This window comes from Petaurus breviceps, unplaced genomic scaffold (genome assembly GCF_028583685.1).
Source record: "Petaurus breviceps papuanus isolate PSGF00001 unplaced genomic scaffold, PetGlider_PUasm1.0 189, whole genome shotgun sequence".
Lineage (NCBI taxonomy): Eukaryota > Metazoa > Chordata > Mammalia > Diprotodontia > Petauridae > Petaurus > Petaurus breviceps.
The window spans coordinates 35,815,213-35,834,150 of record NW_027185809.1 but is presented as its reverse complement, the minus strand read 5'-3'; the positions used below and the strand labels follow the sequence as shown (position 1 = coordinate 35,834,150).

General features: G+C 37.9%; 1 non-coding gene across 1 annotated transcript; it reads left to right on the top strand.

Moving 5' to 3' along the window:
* The first annotated feature begins 571 nt into the window (after window positions 1–571).
* Window positions 572–678, top strand: LOC138164505 (U6 spliceosomal RNA). Its single transcript, XR_011169087.1, has one exon. It is a non-coding gene; the product is annotated as a U6 spliceosomal RNA (small nuclear RNA).
* Window positions 679–18,938: the final 18,260 nt, after the last annotated feature.

Sequence of the window (18,938 nt, the reverse complement as noted above, 5' to 3'; positions counted from 1 at the left end):
TATAGCACAGATGTAAAAGGTGACATCAGAGACAAGTTAGAGGAAAAAGGATGGAAATATCTTTCATAACTGTGGATTGGGGGATCGTTTACAATAGAGCAGTTCACTGAAGATAAAACAATTTGGATTACATAAAATTTTTTAAAATTTTGCACGAAGAAAACTAACTCAGTTAAAATAAGGAGATAAATAGGTAAGTGGGAAAAATCTTTATAGAAAGTTTCTCTGACTGGGTTTCATATCTGCATTATATAAGGAACTGATTCAAATATATAAGAGCAGGATCCATTCCCTAGGTGACAAATGGCCAAAGAATGTGAATAGGCAGTTCTCAAAGGAAGAAATCCAAGCTATGATCAACCATATTTCAAATCATTAACAGGAAAAATACAAATGAAAACAACCTTACATTTATCAGATAGGCAAACATGACATAAAGAGGCAAATATGATACAAAAAGGCAAATGAAAATCACTGCAGGAATTAAGGGAAAGCAAGAACAAAACAGCACTTCTGTGGAGTTTTGATTTAGTGCAGCCATTCTGGAATGTTATTTAGAATTATGTTTCTCATGCTCACTTTGGAAGTACATATACTAAAATTGGAATGATACAGAAAAGATTATCATGGCCTCTGTGTAATGATTATATACAAATTCATGAAGCATTTCATATTTTTTAAAAGGCAGGGGTAGAATCATGATCTCAGACAAAGCAAAAGCAAAAATAGACCTAATTAAAATAGATAAGCAGAGAAACTACTTCTTGCTAAAAGGTACCATAGTACTGAAGTAATATCGGTACTAAAGATAGATGCACCAAATGGCATAGAATTCAAATTCTTAAAGGTAAAGTTGAATAAATTACAGGAGAAAATAGAAGAATTATGCTGTGGGGCCCTCAAGTTTCCCCTCTCAGAGTTAGATAAATGTAATTACAAAATAAATAAGAAAGGAGATGAACAGAATTTTAGAAAAGTTAAATATGATAGACTTCTGGAGAAAATTGAGTGGGAATAGAAAGGAGTACACCTTTTTCTCAACTTAATATGTCACCTTCACAAATATTGACTTTGTGTTAGGGTATAAAAACTTCAAAAGAAATGCAGAAATATTAAATGCATGCTTTTCAGACCATAATCTAGTAAAAATCACATTTAAGGGGTGGCTAGGTGGCGCAGTGAATAGAGCATCATCGGCCCTGGAGTTGGGAGGACCTGAGTTCAAATCCAGCCTCAGACACTTAACTCTTACTAGCTGTGTGACCTTGGACAAGTCACTTAAGCCCAACTGCCCTGCCTTCCCCCCCTCTAAAAAGAAAAAAAAATCACATTTAATTCACTGAATTGGGCTATGGAAGCAGAGATTAAAAATTAATTGGAAACTGAATAATATAATCCTAAAAAACAAGTGATACAAGAACAAATTATGGACAAAATCAATATTTTCAACAAACACAATGACAATAATGAGACCATATGCCAAAATTTGTGAGATGCAGCTAGAGCAATAATTAAGGAAAAACTTATATCTCTAAATACATACATCAATAAAAGAAAAAGCAGATCAATGAATTGAGCATACAACTAAAAAAATCCCTAGAAAAATAATAAGTTAAAAATCTCCAATTGAACAACAAATTGGAAATACTGAAAATCAAAGGAGAGATGAATAAAACTGAAAGCAAGAAAACCATTGAGCTAATAATAAAACTAGGAGCTGATTTTATGGGAGGAAATAAACCATTGGTCAACTTGATTTGAAAAAAAGAGAGAAGAAAACCAAATGACCAGTATCAAAAATGAAAAGGGTGAATTCACCACCAATGAAGATGAAACTAAAACAATAACTAGCAATTATTATTTTCCCCCATTACATGTCAATAAATCTGACAATCTAAGTAAAAATAGATGAATATTTTAAAATTTTGAATTGACCAAACTAACAGAAGAGGAAATAGAATACTTAAATAACCCTCTAGAAAAAGAAATTGAACAAGCCAAAGATGAACTCCCTAAGAATAAATCCCCAGGACAAAATGTATTTACCAAGGAATTCTACCAAATATTTGAAGAACAATTAATCCCAATACCATATAAACTATTTGAAAAAAAGAAGTAATCTTACCAAATTCCTTTTATGATGGAAATATAGTTTTGATATCTAAATATAGATATCAAATATAGTTTTGATATCTAAACCAGGGAGATAAAAAACAGAGAAAGAAAACTTCCCTAATGCACTTCCCTAATGAATATAGATACAAAAATTTTAAATAAAACACTAATTAGAAGACTATAACAATATATCACAAATGATCATAACTGTGACCAGGTGGTATTCATACTAGGAATGCAAGGATGGCTCAGTATTAGGAAAACTGTAAACAAAATTGACTATATCAATAACAAAAAACAATAAAAACCATGATTCTATTAATAGATGTAGAAAAATCTTTAGGTAAAATGCAACATCCATTCTTATTTAAAAAAAAACACTCAAAAGCATAGGAATAAATGCATCCTTTCTTAAAATGATAAGTAGTAGGAGGGGGCGGAGTCAAGGTGGTGGAGTAGAAACAGGACTTCCTTGAAGCTCTGGTTCCCACCTCCCCCAATTCATGTAAAAAATAAGTCTAGACAAATTTTGGAGCTACAGAACCCTCAAAATGACACAGAGAAGCTAACCTCCCGCTGAGGACAGCCTGGCGGGCCAGCAGCAAGTGGCCACTGCAGCACTCTGGGAGCTGACCCAGGCCCCACTGGAGCCGGAGGTCTTAGCCCCAGGGTGGCCTGACCAGCTGCTGGCTGAAGGGACTTCAGATCACCAGCAGCTATGGCAGTTTCCAGAATTATCAACACATAGATGCTAAGGACAAAGTGAGATGTCAATGCAGTGTGAACTTTGGGACTTCTGAATTCGGAGTGCAATTCGACTTTTGCCGCCACGGCAAGAAGCAGCTGAGGTGCCATGGCCCTGCAGCGCCCTCCCCCCCCCCCAATTGGCAGCTGCATCCTGGCCTGCAGAGTGTAGGGGGACCAAGTGACCAGTCTGAGGGATAATCGCTCTTGCTTTAACCTGCTTGGATCTGGATTGCTGTCTAGGGTGGAGGTCCTAGGGTGCATGACCAGCTTGCCAGAGCAGGTGCAGGCTTCAGAGAGGGCCCCCAACTAATACCTTTGGCAGCTGTGAAAACCCCAGCATTTGGGATAAAGCTCCCATTTCTGGTAGCGGAGTTCTACTGTGGCAAAAAGCCCCAAAGTCAAGCAATTGAGGGGCAACATGAGCAGGCAAATGAAGCAAAGCACACAGAGCAACCTAACTTTACACTCATATTTTGGGGACAATAAGGATCAAAGCATCGAACAGGAGGAAGACAGCAAAGTCAGAACTCCTGCACCAAAAGCTTCCAACAAAAGAATAAGCTGCTTACAGGCCATAGAGGAGCTTAAGAAGGATTTTGAAAATCAAGTAAGAGAAGTGGAGAGAAAATTGGGAACAGAAATGAGAACCATGCAAGAAAATTATGAAATGAGAGTCAACAGCCTGACTGAAGAAAATAACACCTTAAAAAATAGACTAACTCAGATGGCAAAAGAGGCTCAAAAAGGCAATGAGGAGAAGAATGCCTTAAAAAGCCAAATTTTCCAGATGGAAAAAGAATCTCAAAAACTCACTGAAGAGAATCATTCCTTCAGAATTAGATTGGAGCCAATGGAAGCTAGCGACTTTATGAGAAATCAAGATACTATTAAACAGATCCAAACAAATGAAAAAATAGGAGGCAATGTGAAATATCTCATTGGAAAAAAACCACTGACCTGGAAAATAGATCCAGGAGAGATAATTTAAAAATTATTGGACTACCTGAAAGCCATGATCAAAAAAAGAACCTAGAAATCATCCTTCAAGAAATTTTCAAGGAAAATTGCCCTGATGTTTTAGAACCAGAGGGCAAAATAGAAGTTGAAAGAGTCCATTGATCACCTCCTGAAAAAGATCCCAAAAAGAAAACTCCTAGGAATATTATAGCTAGGTTCCAGAGTTCCCAAATCAAAGAGAAAATATTACAAGCAGCCAGGAAGAAACAATTTAAATATTGTGGAAATACAATCAGGATAACTCAGGACCTGGAAGATTCCACATTGAGGGACCAAAGGGCTTGGAATATGATATTCTGGAGGTCAAAGGATCTGGGATTAAAACAAGAATCACCTACCCAGCAAAACTGAGTATTATGTTCCGGGGGAAAATATGGTCATTCAGTGGAATAGAGGACTTTCAAGCATTCTTGATGAAAAAAACAGAGTTGAATAGAAAATTTGACATTCAGATACAAGAAACAAGAGAAGCTTGAGAAGGTAAACAGGTAAAAGAAATCATAAGGAACTTATCAAAGATGAACTACTTATATTCCTACATGGAAAAATGATCATTGTAACCTATGAAACTTTTCTCAGTATGAGAATAGCTGAAGGGAATATAAATTTATATATGAGTGTACATATATGTATGTATGTATATGTATACATACATACATATATGTCTATATAGGAGGGTATATGGGTGTATGAATACATATGTGAGTGTGTGTATGTATGTCTATGGGTATACATAGACAGAGGGCACAGGACCAATTGAATAGGAAGGGATGATACTTAAAAAGTGAAAATAAGAGGCAAGAGGAATATAATGAGAGGAGATGGGGAGGGACAGAATGGGGTAAATTATTTCATATAGAAGAGGCAAAGGAAAATTGTTACAATGGAGAGAAGGAACAGGAAGGCAAAAGGGAATGAGTCAACCTCATTTTCATTGAATTTGGCTTAGGGGGGAAATGATATACACACTAAATAGGTATCTCACCCTACAGGAGAATAGAGGGGAAGGAGAAGAGAGGGGGGATAATGGAAGGGAGGGCAGGCTGGGGGGAGGGAAGTTGGAAGCACCCACTTTGGAAAAGGGAAAGGATCAAAGTAGAGAATAGAACAAGTGGGGGGTGGGATAGGATAGAGGGAAATATAGTTAGTCTTCCATAATATATCCACTATGGAAATGTTTTGCATAATTACTCATGTACAACCTATATTTAATTGCTTATCTTTCCAGTGAAGGTGGGTGACAAAGGAGGAAGGGAAAGAATCTGGAATCCAAAGTTTTAAAATCAAATGTTTAAATATATATACATATATATACACATATACATAGTATTATTAATATTTTACATGTAACTAGGAAATGAGATATACAAGCACTGGGGCATAGAGATCCACTGTGCCCTACTGGAAAGTTGAAGGGGGAATGGGGGAAGATATGGGAGAGAACAGATTGGGGGAGAGGATATTCAGTGGGAACCCTGTTTTGGGGTGGTGGGTAGGAAAATTGGGGAGAAAATTTGTAACTCAAAATCTTGTGTAAATGAATGATGTGAACTAAAAAATAAAAAAGAGAGAAAAAGAAAAAAATTATAAGTAATAGCTATCTAAAATGAAGAGCATGCATAATGGAAATAAATTAGAAACCTTCCTGTTAAGATCAGGGGTGAAGCAAGGATGTTTATTTATTACCACTATTATTCAATATTGTACTATATTAGCAATAAGACAAGAAAATGAAATTGAAGAATGAAAATAGACAATGAGGAAACAAAACTATCACTCTGTTTATATGAGATGATGGTATACTTAGAGTGCCCTGGAGAATCAAATAAAAAAGTAGGTGAAACAATAGCTTTAGCAAAGTTGTAGAATATAAAATAAAAGCACATAAATCATTAGCATTTATACATACCACCAAAAAAAAAACCAACAGGGAGAGATAGAAAGAAAAAAATCCATTTAAAATAATTGCAGACAACACAAAGTACTTGGGAGCCTACCTGCCAAGATAAATACAAGGACTATATGAACACATTTAAAAACACTTTTCGCACAAATAAAGACAGAACTAAACAACTGGAAAAATATTAATGCCAATTAACTACCAAAGAATTATTTTATAGAGCTAAAAAAAATAATATCAAAATTCATTTGTAAGAACAAAAGGTTGAGGAGCAGCTAGGTGGCGCAGTGAGTAGAGTGCCATCCCCGGAGTCAGGAGGACCTGAGTTCGGATCCGGCCCCAGACACTTAACCCAAAAAAAACTAGCCGTGTGACCTTGGACAAGTTACTTAACCCCAACTGCCTTCCAAAAAGCAAAAAAAAATAAATAAATAAAAATTAAAAAAAAGATTGAGGATATCAATAGAATCAATGGGAAAAAAATGTGAAGGAAGGTAACCTAATAGTCCCAGTATAGATTTAAAGCAATATCACAAAGTGGTAATCATGAAAACAATCTGGTACTGGGTAAAAAATAGAATGGGTGGATGAATGGAATTGATTAGGTACACAATACATACTAGCAAGTGAACATAAGTAATTTAATGATTGATAAACACAAAGATCCAAGCTTTTGAAGCAAGAATTCAACATTTGAAAAAAATTGCTGGAAAGACTGGAAAGCAGTTCAGCAGAAGCCAGGCATAAACCAACAGCTTCCACTGTATGCTAAAATGGATAAATGATTTAGATATAAAGGGTGATATTATAAGTAAATTAGGAGAGCATAGAAAAAAATTACCTGTGAGATCTATGGATAAGGGAAGAGTTGATGAACAAATAAAAGACAGAGAGTGTTATGGGAATTTAAGTGGATAATTTTGGTTACATGAAATTAAAAAAGTTTTTGCACAAACAAAGCTAAGCTAAATTTAGAAGGAAAGCAGTATGAGGGAGGGGGAATTTATATCAAGTTCCTTTGACAAAAGCCTCATCTCTCAAATATATAGGGAACTGAGTCAAGTTTGTAAAAAAAAAAAAATAAGAATCTTTCCCCAATTGCTAAATGGTCAAAGCATATGAACAGGAATTTTTTCAGAAGAAGAAATCAAAGCTATCAATAGTCACATAAAAATGCTCTAAATCACTAATGACTAGAGAAATGAGAATTAAAACAACTCTGAGGTACCACCTCACACTTATCAAATTAGTTAATATGACAAAAAAGGAAACTGATAAATGTTGAATGGGACATGAGAAGACTGGGACACACTAATGCATTGTTGATGGTGAAATGAACTGATCCAACCATTCTGGAGAGAACTTTATAACTATGCTCAAAGAGCTATAAATCTGTGCAGACCCTTTGACCCAGCAATACCACTACTAGGTCTGTATTCCAAAGATATTTTTAAAAGGGCAGTGGAGTGGACCTATTTGCACAAAAATATTTCTAGCAGCTCTTTTAGTGATGGCAAAGAATTGGAAATCAAGGGGATGCCCATCAACTGAGGAATGGCTGAACAAGTTGTGGTATATGATTGTTATGGAATATTATTGTGCTATAAGAAATGATGAGCCAGGATAGTTTCAGAGAAACCTGGGAAGTCTTACACAAACTGATGTAAAGTGAGGTGAACATCGTTCACAGTAACACCAATATTGTAAGTATGATCAAAAGTGGAATACTTAGCTACCCCATATAACTATAAGTATATACATATACATTCACACACACATATATATATCTATATATAGATATGTATATAAAATGATCTGACAATTCCAAAGGACTCATGTTGAAAAATGCTATCTACCTCTAGAGGGAGAACTGATGAACTCTGAGTGCAGATTGAAGCATACTTTTGTCCATTCTCTTTATTTTTCTTAGTGTGTATTTGTGTGTGTGTTTTCTGTTCCAGCATGGCTAATATGGAAATATATTTTGCATGTTTCACATGAATAATTGATATCACATTGCTTACCTTCTCAAGGGTTGTAGATAGGGAAATACTTTGGAACTCAAAATTTCATTTTATTTTATTTTTTGGAGGGGGAAAAGACAGGGCAATTGAGCTTAAGTGACTTGCCCAAGGTCACATGGCTAGTAAGTGTTAAGTGTCTGAGATCAGATTTGAACTCAGGTCCTCCTGACTCCAGGGCCAGTGCTCTATTCACTGTACCACCTAGCAGCCCCTGGAATTCAAAATTTAAAAAAATGAATGTCAAATTTTTTTATGTAATTGGGAAATATTTAACAAAATAAAACTTTTTTTAAACTATGATGTTTCCAAAGTCACTCAACTGTGCATACTCTTGGCCCAGTGGTACTACTATTAGGCCTATATCTTAAAGAGATTGAAGAAAGAGGTATAAGACCCACATGTGCAAAAAAAATTATAGTAGCTCTATTTGGAACTACAAAACACTGGAAACCAACAAGGGGATGCTCATCAAACTGGGAATGTCTGAATAGATTATGGTATACAAACATATTGTATATTATTATGCTGTAAGAAATGACAAAAGAAATGGATTCAGAGTAACCTGGGAAGACTTTTATGAACTGATGCAAAGAAAAATTAGAAGATTCAGGAGAACAATTTATACAGTTACAACACTGTAAAGAAAAATAATTATTTTTGCTTTTTTGGAGGGGGGAAAGCAGGACAATTGGGGTTAAATAACTTCCCCTAGGTCACGTGGCTAGTAAGTGTTAAGTGTCTGAGGCCGAATTTGAACTCAGGTCCTCCTGACTCCAGGGCTGGTGCTCTATTCACTGCACCACCTAGCCACTCCAAGAAAAATAATTTAAAAAAAATTAAGAATTCTGCTCAATTTATTGACCAGTCACAATCCCTGAGGACCAATAATGAAGCACGCTGCTCATCTCCTGATAAGCAAGTGATAGACAAAAGGTGTAAAATGAGACAAATTTTAAGACATGGCTAATTTGTGTTGCTTGAGTGTGTGTGTATGTATGTGTGTGTTTAGCAATGGCTTGGTTTTTCTTTTTCCTTTTTTTTTCCCTTTCCAATGGGAGGTGGAAGGGAAAGGAGTGCCAGCAATAGTAGAGTTACACTCTCCACACTCCTCTCCCCCCCAAAAAGAAAAAAATATCAAGTAATTGAGAAATTTAAAAAAATAAACAGAAGAGACCAGAAGTAAGACCAGAAGAAACACAGATGAGTGGGACAACTTTGAAAATTATACGTTGTTCACGTGTATAATTGATATCATATTACTTGCCTTCTCAGTGGGTAGGGAGGAACTGGAGGAAGAGAATCTGGAACTAAAATTTTTTTAATGAATGTTAAAAATAAGTAAATAACAAATTTGTTTTTTTAAAAGAATGGTATATGTTGAATTTATTACATGTCTAAAAGGGAAAGCAAGTCACATACATGTAAAACATGTATGATTTTCTTTTCTTCTTCTAACATATATATCAAAATTCTCATTTTATTTGGTACTTGTCAACTTCAGAATAAGATAAATAAAAAAAATAATGAGGAATAGGGAGGGATTTGTGGGTCTCAGCACTCTGTCTGAAGAGTTTGTGTAGAGTAGTGAGAGAGAAAGAAAAATTGAGCATAAGTAGGGAAGAGCAGGGGGGGGAAGTTTGGGCATAGGAGTGAGCATGTGTGAAGAGACAGATGGTGCCCACATCTGTTTCTGTCATAGGTTAAAACACAAATCACAGAGAATGTATGATTTTTAGCACCAGGTCCCCGTCTGCCTGCTTCTCTTTTTTCCTTCACCACTTCCAATAATATCCTTTTAGGCCCTCTAGGAGTTGTTCATTAAAAGCTGGAGTTAGCAATCACAGAGGCATAGTAAGCCACTGTCTACATGATATGATCTGAAGGACCCTTCTGAGGCTTTCTGCATGAAAATAGATAGCTCCCTTATCTTATTCACCAGCTTTATTGCTTGTCTTTCTACCATTCAAGTAGGTACTTTTTGGGTCAGGGATTCTTAACTCTTTTTGGGCCATGGAAACCTATGGCAGTCTGATGAAATCAATGACCCCTTTCAAACTATGAAAGAAAGAAAAAGAACAATCCCAAGGTAGAGTTGAAAAGTAGCTCTAAGGGGCTGCCAGGTAGCACAGAGAGTAAGAGCACCGGCTCCAGTGTTGGGATGACCTGGAGATCGAATCCTGGGCTCAGACACTTAGCACCCACCCAGAAACACCTGGCCGTGTAACCTTGAGCAAGTTACTTAACCCCAATTGCTTAGGGGCAGCCAGGTGGCTCAGCGAGTAAGAGTACCGGCTCCAGTGTCAGGGCGACCTGGAGATCGAATCCTGGGCTCAGACACTCAGCACCACACCCAGAAATAACTGGCCGTGTAACCTTGAGCAAGTTACTTAACCCCGATTGCTTAAAAAAAAAGAAAAAGAAAAATAGCTCTAAGATTTGCAGTTGTATGTTGATGTAGAAAGAACATTAGACTTTGAATCAGAGTCTGTGGGTTCAAATTCAGACTCTGCCAACAACTTGGGTTAGACACAACCTTTCTGTGCCTCAGTTTCTTCATCTAAAAAATGAAGAGATTGGTCTGGTTGATCTCTAAGGTACCTTCCAGCACTATACTGTGACAGTAATAGATTATGCAGTTATAATTCATCCATACCTTAGTGTGAATTAGTTCCTTAAAACACCATCCTCCATCTTTCTTTGCTAACAATTTCTGCAAGCAGGGGCCAGAAACAATGGAAAATTTCAGGGTTGGGGGAGAGAATAGTTAATTTGGCATGCTGGGACACTTTCTAAGTTGGGCAGAACAAGGTAGAACAGAACCAAAGTCCTTGAGGGGCATCTCTGTGATGTAGATCAGAGTAACAGACTGTGCCAGACTTCATCCCATCAACTAGCAGATGGCATAGTGGATAGACCCTTGTTCCTGGAGTCAAGAAGACCTGGCATCAGATACTCACTAGTTGTGTGATTCTGGGCAAGTTACTTAATCTTTGTCTGCTTGTTTCCTTGTCTATAAAATGGGGATAATAATGTTTACTTCCCAGGATTCTTGTAAGGATAAAAAAAGGTGATATTTGTAAAGTGCTTTGTTAACCTTAAAGTGCCACACAAAGGCTAGCTATCATTATTATGAAATAAAGAGCTAGTATTAATACTGGGGACATCTAGATGGCTCAGAGGATAAAGTGTACAGCCTGAAGTCAGGAAGATGAGTTCAAATCTTGCCTTAGACACTTGCTAGCTGTGTGACCCTGGGCAAGTTACTTAATCCTGTTTGCCTGAGTTTACTTATCTGTAAAATGAGCTGAAAAGGGAAATGGCAAACCACTCTAATATCCTCTGACAAGAAAACCCCAAATGGGCTCATAAAGAATCAGACATAACTGAAAAACAATGGAACAATTGTTGATATGATAAAATCTGACTAGTAATACAATTATTCTTTCCAATCACCAAAGAACTTCCATATTAATTTTAACTAGATTTAAGTTTGTAGGGAGAGAGGAAAGGAATAGGATTTAAGAAGTGAAATCCTGGCAGCTTGAGAGAGATATCAAAATAGGTGTTAAATAGAGAGGAAGCAAAGAGTTATGGGAAGACGGCACACAAATTAGAGACAGGTAGTATCTACTTCACAATTTAAAAAATCACAAAATGTTAGTTTAAGGTACTTAGAGATCAACCTCAGAGAATCCCTATTGCCTCTAGGATAAAATTTACACTCCTCTCTTTAGCTTTTAAAGCCTTACATAACCTAGCCCTAATTTATTTTTCCGTCCTTAGTGGATATTTCTCTTCCTGTTGTACTCTGTGATCCAGCTAAAATCATTTTCTGTCTGTTCTTCATGTGTGATGCCCCATCTACCATCTCCATACCTTTGTATTGGTTGCCCCTCTTGCCTGGGTGTTCAAAAAAGCCTATAGCACCTCTGTGTGAAGGCTTGCTGAGCCCTTTACTCATCCACATTTGGAATCCACCTTCACCCAATTCTCACCTGTGGCTCCAAGAAACTGTAATATGTGCAGTTGCCACACCCCTGCATAGCTGAATCAGCAGATAGGCTAAAACACATTGGTGAGTTGGAGCAAGGGGATATCTACCCCAAGTATGTAAACATTTCTCCCCAGGCAGAATGGATAGATGAGAACAATTTGTTCCAATGGCCATGAAAGTTGCTGAAGCAACTGCTATGGAATTCTTAGAATTTGGTCAGGCATTGAAGACACCAGTCATCTAAGGAATCCCGGACCATTGCCAATCCAATCATCTTGACTTTTGTTCTGCCACTGGACTTCAATGACTGGAAGAGAGAGTGAGGCTGACAACTTTGTGCAACTCTACCCTCAGTTAATCCAATTAAGGTGCAAGTCAACACATTACCCATAATGTCATTATTGGTCTTCTTTGAAAATAAAGGACAAACAGCAAGAACATCCTTACCTCACTGCATCCCTCTCTTTCTTTATGATGCAGCACCAGCATAGCCTTCTACATGAAGCCTTTCCTGATCAACACTCCATCCCACAAACTACAACTGTCTTCTCTCTCAAACTACCTCGTATTTAACTACTTGGTATCTTTTGTACTTACTCACTTTCTATTGAAGCTGCATATGTCTTTATATTTACTTGTTGTCTTCCCCTATTAGAAAATAAATTCATTGCTTGTTTGGAAAATTCATTCTTTGTACATGTATGCTCAGAACTAGCATGATGTTTGGCACATAGTAGGCACTCTAGTCCAGGGATTCTTCTTTTTTTTTTATAAATTATTTATTTTTAGTTTTCAACATTCACTTCCATAAGTTAAATTTTCTCCACCTCCCCTTACTCTTCCCCAAGACGGCATGTGATATGACATAAGCTGTACATATACATTCTTATTAAACATATTTTCACATTAGTCATGTTGAATAGAAGAATTAGAATGAATGGGGGAACCACATGAAAGAAAAAAACAAAACAAAAAAAGAGAGTAGATAGTATGCTTTGATCTGCATTCAGATTCCATATTTCTTTCTCTGCATGTGGATGACTTTTCCCATCATGTATCTTGGAGCTCTTTTAGGACCTCGCATTGCTCAAAAGAGCTAAGTCTATCAAAGTCAGTCATTGCACAATGTGGCTGTTGCTGTGTACAATGTTCTCCTGGTTCTGCTTACTTCACTTAGCATCAGTTCATATAGGTCTGTCCAGGTTTTTCTGAAGTTGACCTGCTCATCATTTCTTATAGCACTATAGTATTCCATTACATTCATATACCACAACTTATTCAGCCATTCTCCAATTGATAGGCATCCCCTCAATTTCCAGTTCTTGACCACCACAAAAAGAGCTGCTAGAAATATTTTTGTACATGTGGGGCTTTTTCCCATTTTTATGATCTCTTTGGGATACAGACCTAGAAGTGGCATTGCTGGGTCAAAGGGTATGCACATTTTTATAGACTTTTGGGTGTAACTTAGTTCCAAATTGTTCTCCAAAATGAGTGGATCAATTCATAATTTTATCAACAATGGATTGGTGTTCCAATTTTCCCACATCTTCTCCAGCATTTATAATTTTCTGGTTTTGTCATATTAGCCAATCTGATAGGTGTGATGTGGAATCTAAGTGTTTGCCTGTTTGCATTTCTCTAATTTCTCTAATCAATAGTGATTTAGAGCATTTTTTCTTATGACTCTAGATAGCTTTAATTTTTTCCTCTGAAAACTGCCATTTCATATCCTTTGACCCTTTATAAATTGGGGAATGACTTTTATTCTTATAAATTTGACTCAGTTCTCTATATATTTCAGAAATTAGGCCTTTATCAGAGACGCTGGTTGTAAAAATTCTTTCCCATCTTTCTTCTCTCCTAATCTTGGTTACATTGGCTTTGTTCAAAAACTTTTCAATTTAATGTAATAAAAATTATCCTTTTTGCATTTCATAATGTTCTCTTGTTTGAAGTCATAACTTCCTCCATTCTCCATAAATCTGACAGGTAAACTATGCTTTGATCTCCCCGTTTGTTTATAGTATCAATCTTTATATCTAAGTAGTGTACCCATTTTAGTCCAGGGATTCTTAAACTGGGGTCCGTGAATTTGTTGGTTTAAAAAAGATATATTTTGATGAATGTATTTCAACATAATTGGTTTCCTTGGAAACCCTATAATAATCTTATCTCGTGTCTTTATAAACAGTAGTCTAGGCAGGGGCCCATAGACTTCAGCAGACTGCCTAAAGGGTCAATGGTAGACCCAGTAAGTGAGTGGGCCAGGGCTTTCACCACTCTGTTGAACTGGTTTGGCAGTTTCAGCCTCTCAGAGGCTTTGAGTTAAGAAAAAAAGCACTGTGGCATGCCACTGTAGCTTGGGTAACTGAATCAGAGAGATCAGCTTCCTGGAAACTGTAGGCATAAGAAGGCCAGCCCTGAGCTATGGGGGTCCCTGTCAATTCCACTTAGATGCGGGTACTGGAACTGAGCCTGATGAAGAAAGACTTGCCAGGATGATCATCTGAGCTGGCCATGAGATTCCCTGGTACCAGCTGTGTGTAGCATGGGCAATACCTAGCATCCTCGCTTGGGACAGAACATGGCTAGGTACCAAGAGATCACATTGGCTTCCTACCTCGTAAAAAGCATTAGGATTGAGTGTCCTTTGCTGGGGAGGGAAATGGCAAACCACTCCAGATTTTTGCCAAGAAAATCCTAAATGGGGGCACGAAGAGTTGGCCACCATGAAACAACTAAACAACAGCAACACCCCCCCCCCAGCCCATTGATTCTTTCTCTACCTTTTCTCTCTCTGCCTCTGTCTGTGTGTCTTATTTTCTCTCTCCCTTTCTACCTCTCCTCTTAGTATTCTGAGATTGACATCTTCAAACTCTCATCTTATGACACCCTGGAAGCCACCTCCATCCCAGTAGTCCTCTCCTTGGGGGCAGCTAGGTGGTGCAGTGAGCCCCAGCCCTGGAGTCAGGAGGACCTGAGTTCAATTCCGGCCTCAGATATTTAATACTTCCTAGCTGTGTGACCTTGGGCAAGTCACTTAACTCCAACTGCCCTGCCTTTCCCTCTCCAAAAATACCAAAAATCCCCCAAATAAATAGAAACACCTCCTCCTCCTCCTATTGCTGAGTTCTTCCCTGAAAACTTCACTTCTAGTTGGGGTATTAGGGAAGCCTTCATGGAGAAGTTAGCATTTGAGCTGGGTCTGGAAGGAAGGAAATCACATATTCCAAACTCGGTTCAACTCATGAATCCCTGGACTACTTCCCTGTCTCAGCCAGAGCAGGTACCTTACTCTTACTTCTACTTTTTGACTCCACTTTTTGGAGGGGGTGTTTTCTTCCCATGTTAGAATGTAAGCTCCTTGAGGACAGCTTTTTGCTTGTATTTGAATTCCCAGCACTTAGAAAAATACCTGGCACATAGCAAACCTTAATAAATGGTAGATCTATCTAGCAGTATTCTCTTGCTTTTACACTCCTTTCCTTCTTCTTCTACCCTCTTTTCTTCTCCCTTGCCTATGCTTAAAGACCTGCTGACTGACTGGGGGTCCTCAGGACAGTAAAAACAACAGTTAATATTTATATTGCACTTTAAGATTTGCAAAGTGCTTTAATATGTGTTATTCCATTTGATCCTCACAACCACCCTATGAAATAAACACCATTATCCTCATTTTACAGATGGGGAAACTGAGACTGAGAATATTAAGTGATTTTCCCAGAGTCACGCAGCTACTAAATGTATAAGGCTGGATTTGAACTTACCTCTTCCTGACCCCAAATCCAACATGTTTTCCATAGTGTCACCTAGCTGCCCCTAGTTTCCTAACTCCAATATTCTGTGTCCAATATTCTGTGCACTGAGCCACCTAGCAGTCCCTAGGGTAGCTACAGCCTGGCTTATGTTAATTCCAAGACATGAAGGGAAATGGCAAAGGACAGCTGGTTGAATAACTGGAATCATCACCATCTCTCCCCCACGACCCAACTTTGTAAAATGTGAAGGTTGTACAAACAGTATGATCATCATCAACACTGTCATAATGAACAAGCATAGCATAAGGTCCTGCACTGTCACGATCATACTTGACCTTGTATGGACTAACTCAAAAAGCTACACAAGCTATGAAGTATTCTTTTTGTTTGTTTTGGAGGGGGGAAGGCAAGGCAATCGGAGTTAAGTGACTTGCCCAAGGTCACACAGTGTGTCAAGTGTCTGAGACTGGATTTGAACTTAGGTTCTCCTGACTCCAGGACAGGTACTCTATTTACTGTGCTACCTAGCTGCCACCCTGTGAAGTATTCTTAACACTGAGAAGTGCAAAGAATATAACTTCCCAAGACCGTGTAGGGTCTTCCTGCTGGAAGACCTGGAATTAGAATAGTACAGTTTCACCATTCATATCTGTCTTGTCTCATATGTGTCCAAATGCTACAGGAAAGATGTGGGATTTTAAAACACTGTTATAAGTGATCCTGTATTGTGACAGTCTAATTAGAGTATAGTTCCCCAGATTGCTTGGTTTGCTCTAGAACTCAATATTCTGATGTTATAAGGTGGAAGACTCACCCCTTCTCCATCCCACTTTCTCATCCTTGGGTCAGCCGTTCTTAGAGTGTGGTTCTCAGACATCTGGAGACTTCCTGGACCTAAGATGGGACTTCAGACTATGCTTACTCACTCTTTCTGGGCTACCAGGCTTCACAATGAGCAACTCAGATTATCAATGATCCTACCCATACAGCTTAATCTCTCTTGACCTGCACCAGCTACTTTGGTTCTCAAAGGGTGGTCCGAGGACCCCTGGGGCTCCCTGAGACCCTTTCAGTGGGTCCATAAGGTCAAAACTATTTTTATAATATTACTAACATTTGCCTACTAAAATACTCCTCCCTTTACCAACTGCAAATTTGTGAGACAAGATTTTTTCATATACGGTATTTCAATCAAAACAACATGTCACATCAGATTAAACACAAAAACAGATATAAGAATCTATCTAGTTGTCTTCTATTAAGCCAGACATTGAAGAGATTGAGGTGGGGGGGGAGAGAAGTAAAACAATGCCAACCTTCTGACTAAATTTTTTGCTTTGGAAAATGCATTTTACACCAAAAATATTATTTATATTAATATGCAATAGATATATAATATTATTTTAAATGAATTAATAAATATTTTGTCATTTTATCAGTTTTAATTTCTAATAAGGCAAATATCAATAGATATGACCTACATAAACAAAAACTCTTTGAAGACTCCTAAATAGTTTTTAAGAGGGTAAAGGGGTCCTGACACCAAAAAATTCAAAGACCTTTTGCCCTGGGCTTTCCTTGGCATAGGGTTAATATACTGACAAGACCCAGATGATAGCATAAATTATCAGAAAGGACTGGGGAACAGCACACCCAAGAGGCTAGAGCTAGATAGTGCAGTTAAGAAATTGGTTTCCAGGGAGATATGGGGAGGGCAATGTTATTCATCCAATGATTAATCTTTACTGGGAACCTACTGGGTACCTAGCATTGGACAAGATACTTTGGGTGTGTGTTGGTGCGGGGGAAGCACAAAGAAGTATAAAATAAGTTTCATGTCCCAGATGAATTTATAGTCTTGTTAGGGTCAGTGGTCGATTTTGGACAAAATAAAATATAAATTACTTACTTTAGACTTCAGACTCCCAAAAAATTTGTCATCCTCAATCCCCAAACCCCAGCTTTCAATTTTTTCCTCATTCTGAGATTTTTGGTTTTTTCTCTCTGTCCAAAATCCCCAAGCCACCAACCCCACCACCTTCATTCAGATGAACAACTCCAGTTCAGCTGCAGGACCTATAGAAAGGCCTTGTGGTCCTTGGGGAGGATGGCAAAGCCTGGTGATCCAGAGAGCAAATTATCCAGTGAGTAGAACATAGAAGAAAAAGAAGACTGATATAGAAACACATCCTGTTTAGCGTCATTTCAATCGATAAAGTATTTTCTATTCTAATATCGGACCATTTGACAGTGCCAAGGACTTAAGTAGAGAAAACTTTCTCCAGTTTTCATTAGTTATGGCTAATGAAGAGGCAGGGGCTACCTATGTTTCTACTGGGGAAACAAAATGAAGAAAGCAGAGAAGAACGTTTAGAGCAGGGCACTCTCTAAGATTGACTTGGCAAATTTTAAAACTTCTTTCCAAAGAAAAGCCAACTTCAAAAGAACCAGACCAGCTGGCTGGTGAGATTTGCTAAGCCAAATGTTCATTTCTGGCTTGTCCCCAGAGATCCTTTCGATATATGAGCCTCCCACCAACTCCAATAGTAATGTTCCCTGAGGAAGAAGACTTCAGTCTGAGAATTAGAAAATGAATAGGACCCTAAGAACATAGCATCCATCCTTTCAGAGGATCAGAGAACAAAGGAGCTGACTGCTTTCCTTGGTAGAAATAAACACTCTCAAAGTGAGAAGCTATATAATCTAACAGCTAATATGCTATCCCAGAAACAAGAAAACCCTGGATTCTATTCCTTGCTTTTTTCTTCTTCTGTCAAGTGACCCTTGCAACACATATGCCTCAATTTGCTCACCAACCATGTAGATATGATCATCTATTTGTTTAATAGACCTCATAGCCCTGATTGAGGATTACTAAAGTCTTTTCTGGAAAGACCTGGAGCTCTCTGAAGAAACCTGCCTTTGAAAATGTATTAAGTAGATACCAAGCTGAATACTTTTAGGGGAATATAGTTTGGTCTAGGTGGGTGACATCCCCACGAGCTTAGGGCAAGGTGTATGTTTCTTCTCTCAGGACAGGGAGTCCTTTGGGATTGATTTAATTAGCAAACATTTATTTAGTGCTGTCTATGTATAGGGAGTTGTGCTAAATGCTGAAAACATAAAGGTGAAAAATAAGTCCCTGCTGTCAGAGAGATTACCCTATGGCCTCACTGGGGTATGTGCAAGACTGAGAACATGATCAACTTTAATATGTTAGAATATAAATAAGTGCATAGGAAAAGTCAAAGAGAGATAAGAAAAGGAGGGATCACTTTGTTGATTAGGGATTTGGTAGTTGAGGGGATTAGGGAAGCCTTCATAAAGGAGTTAGCATCTGAGCTGGGTCTAGAAGGAAGAGAAGAATTTCAATACTTGCA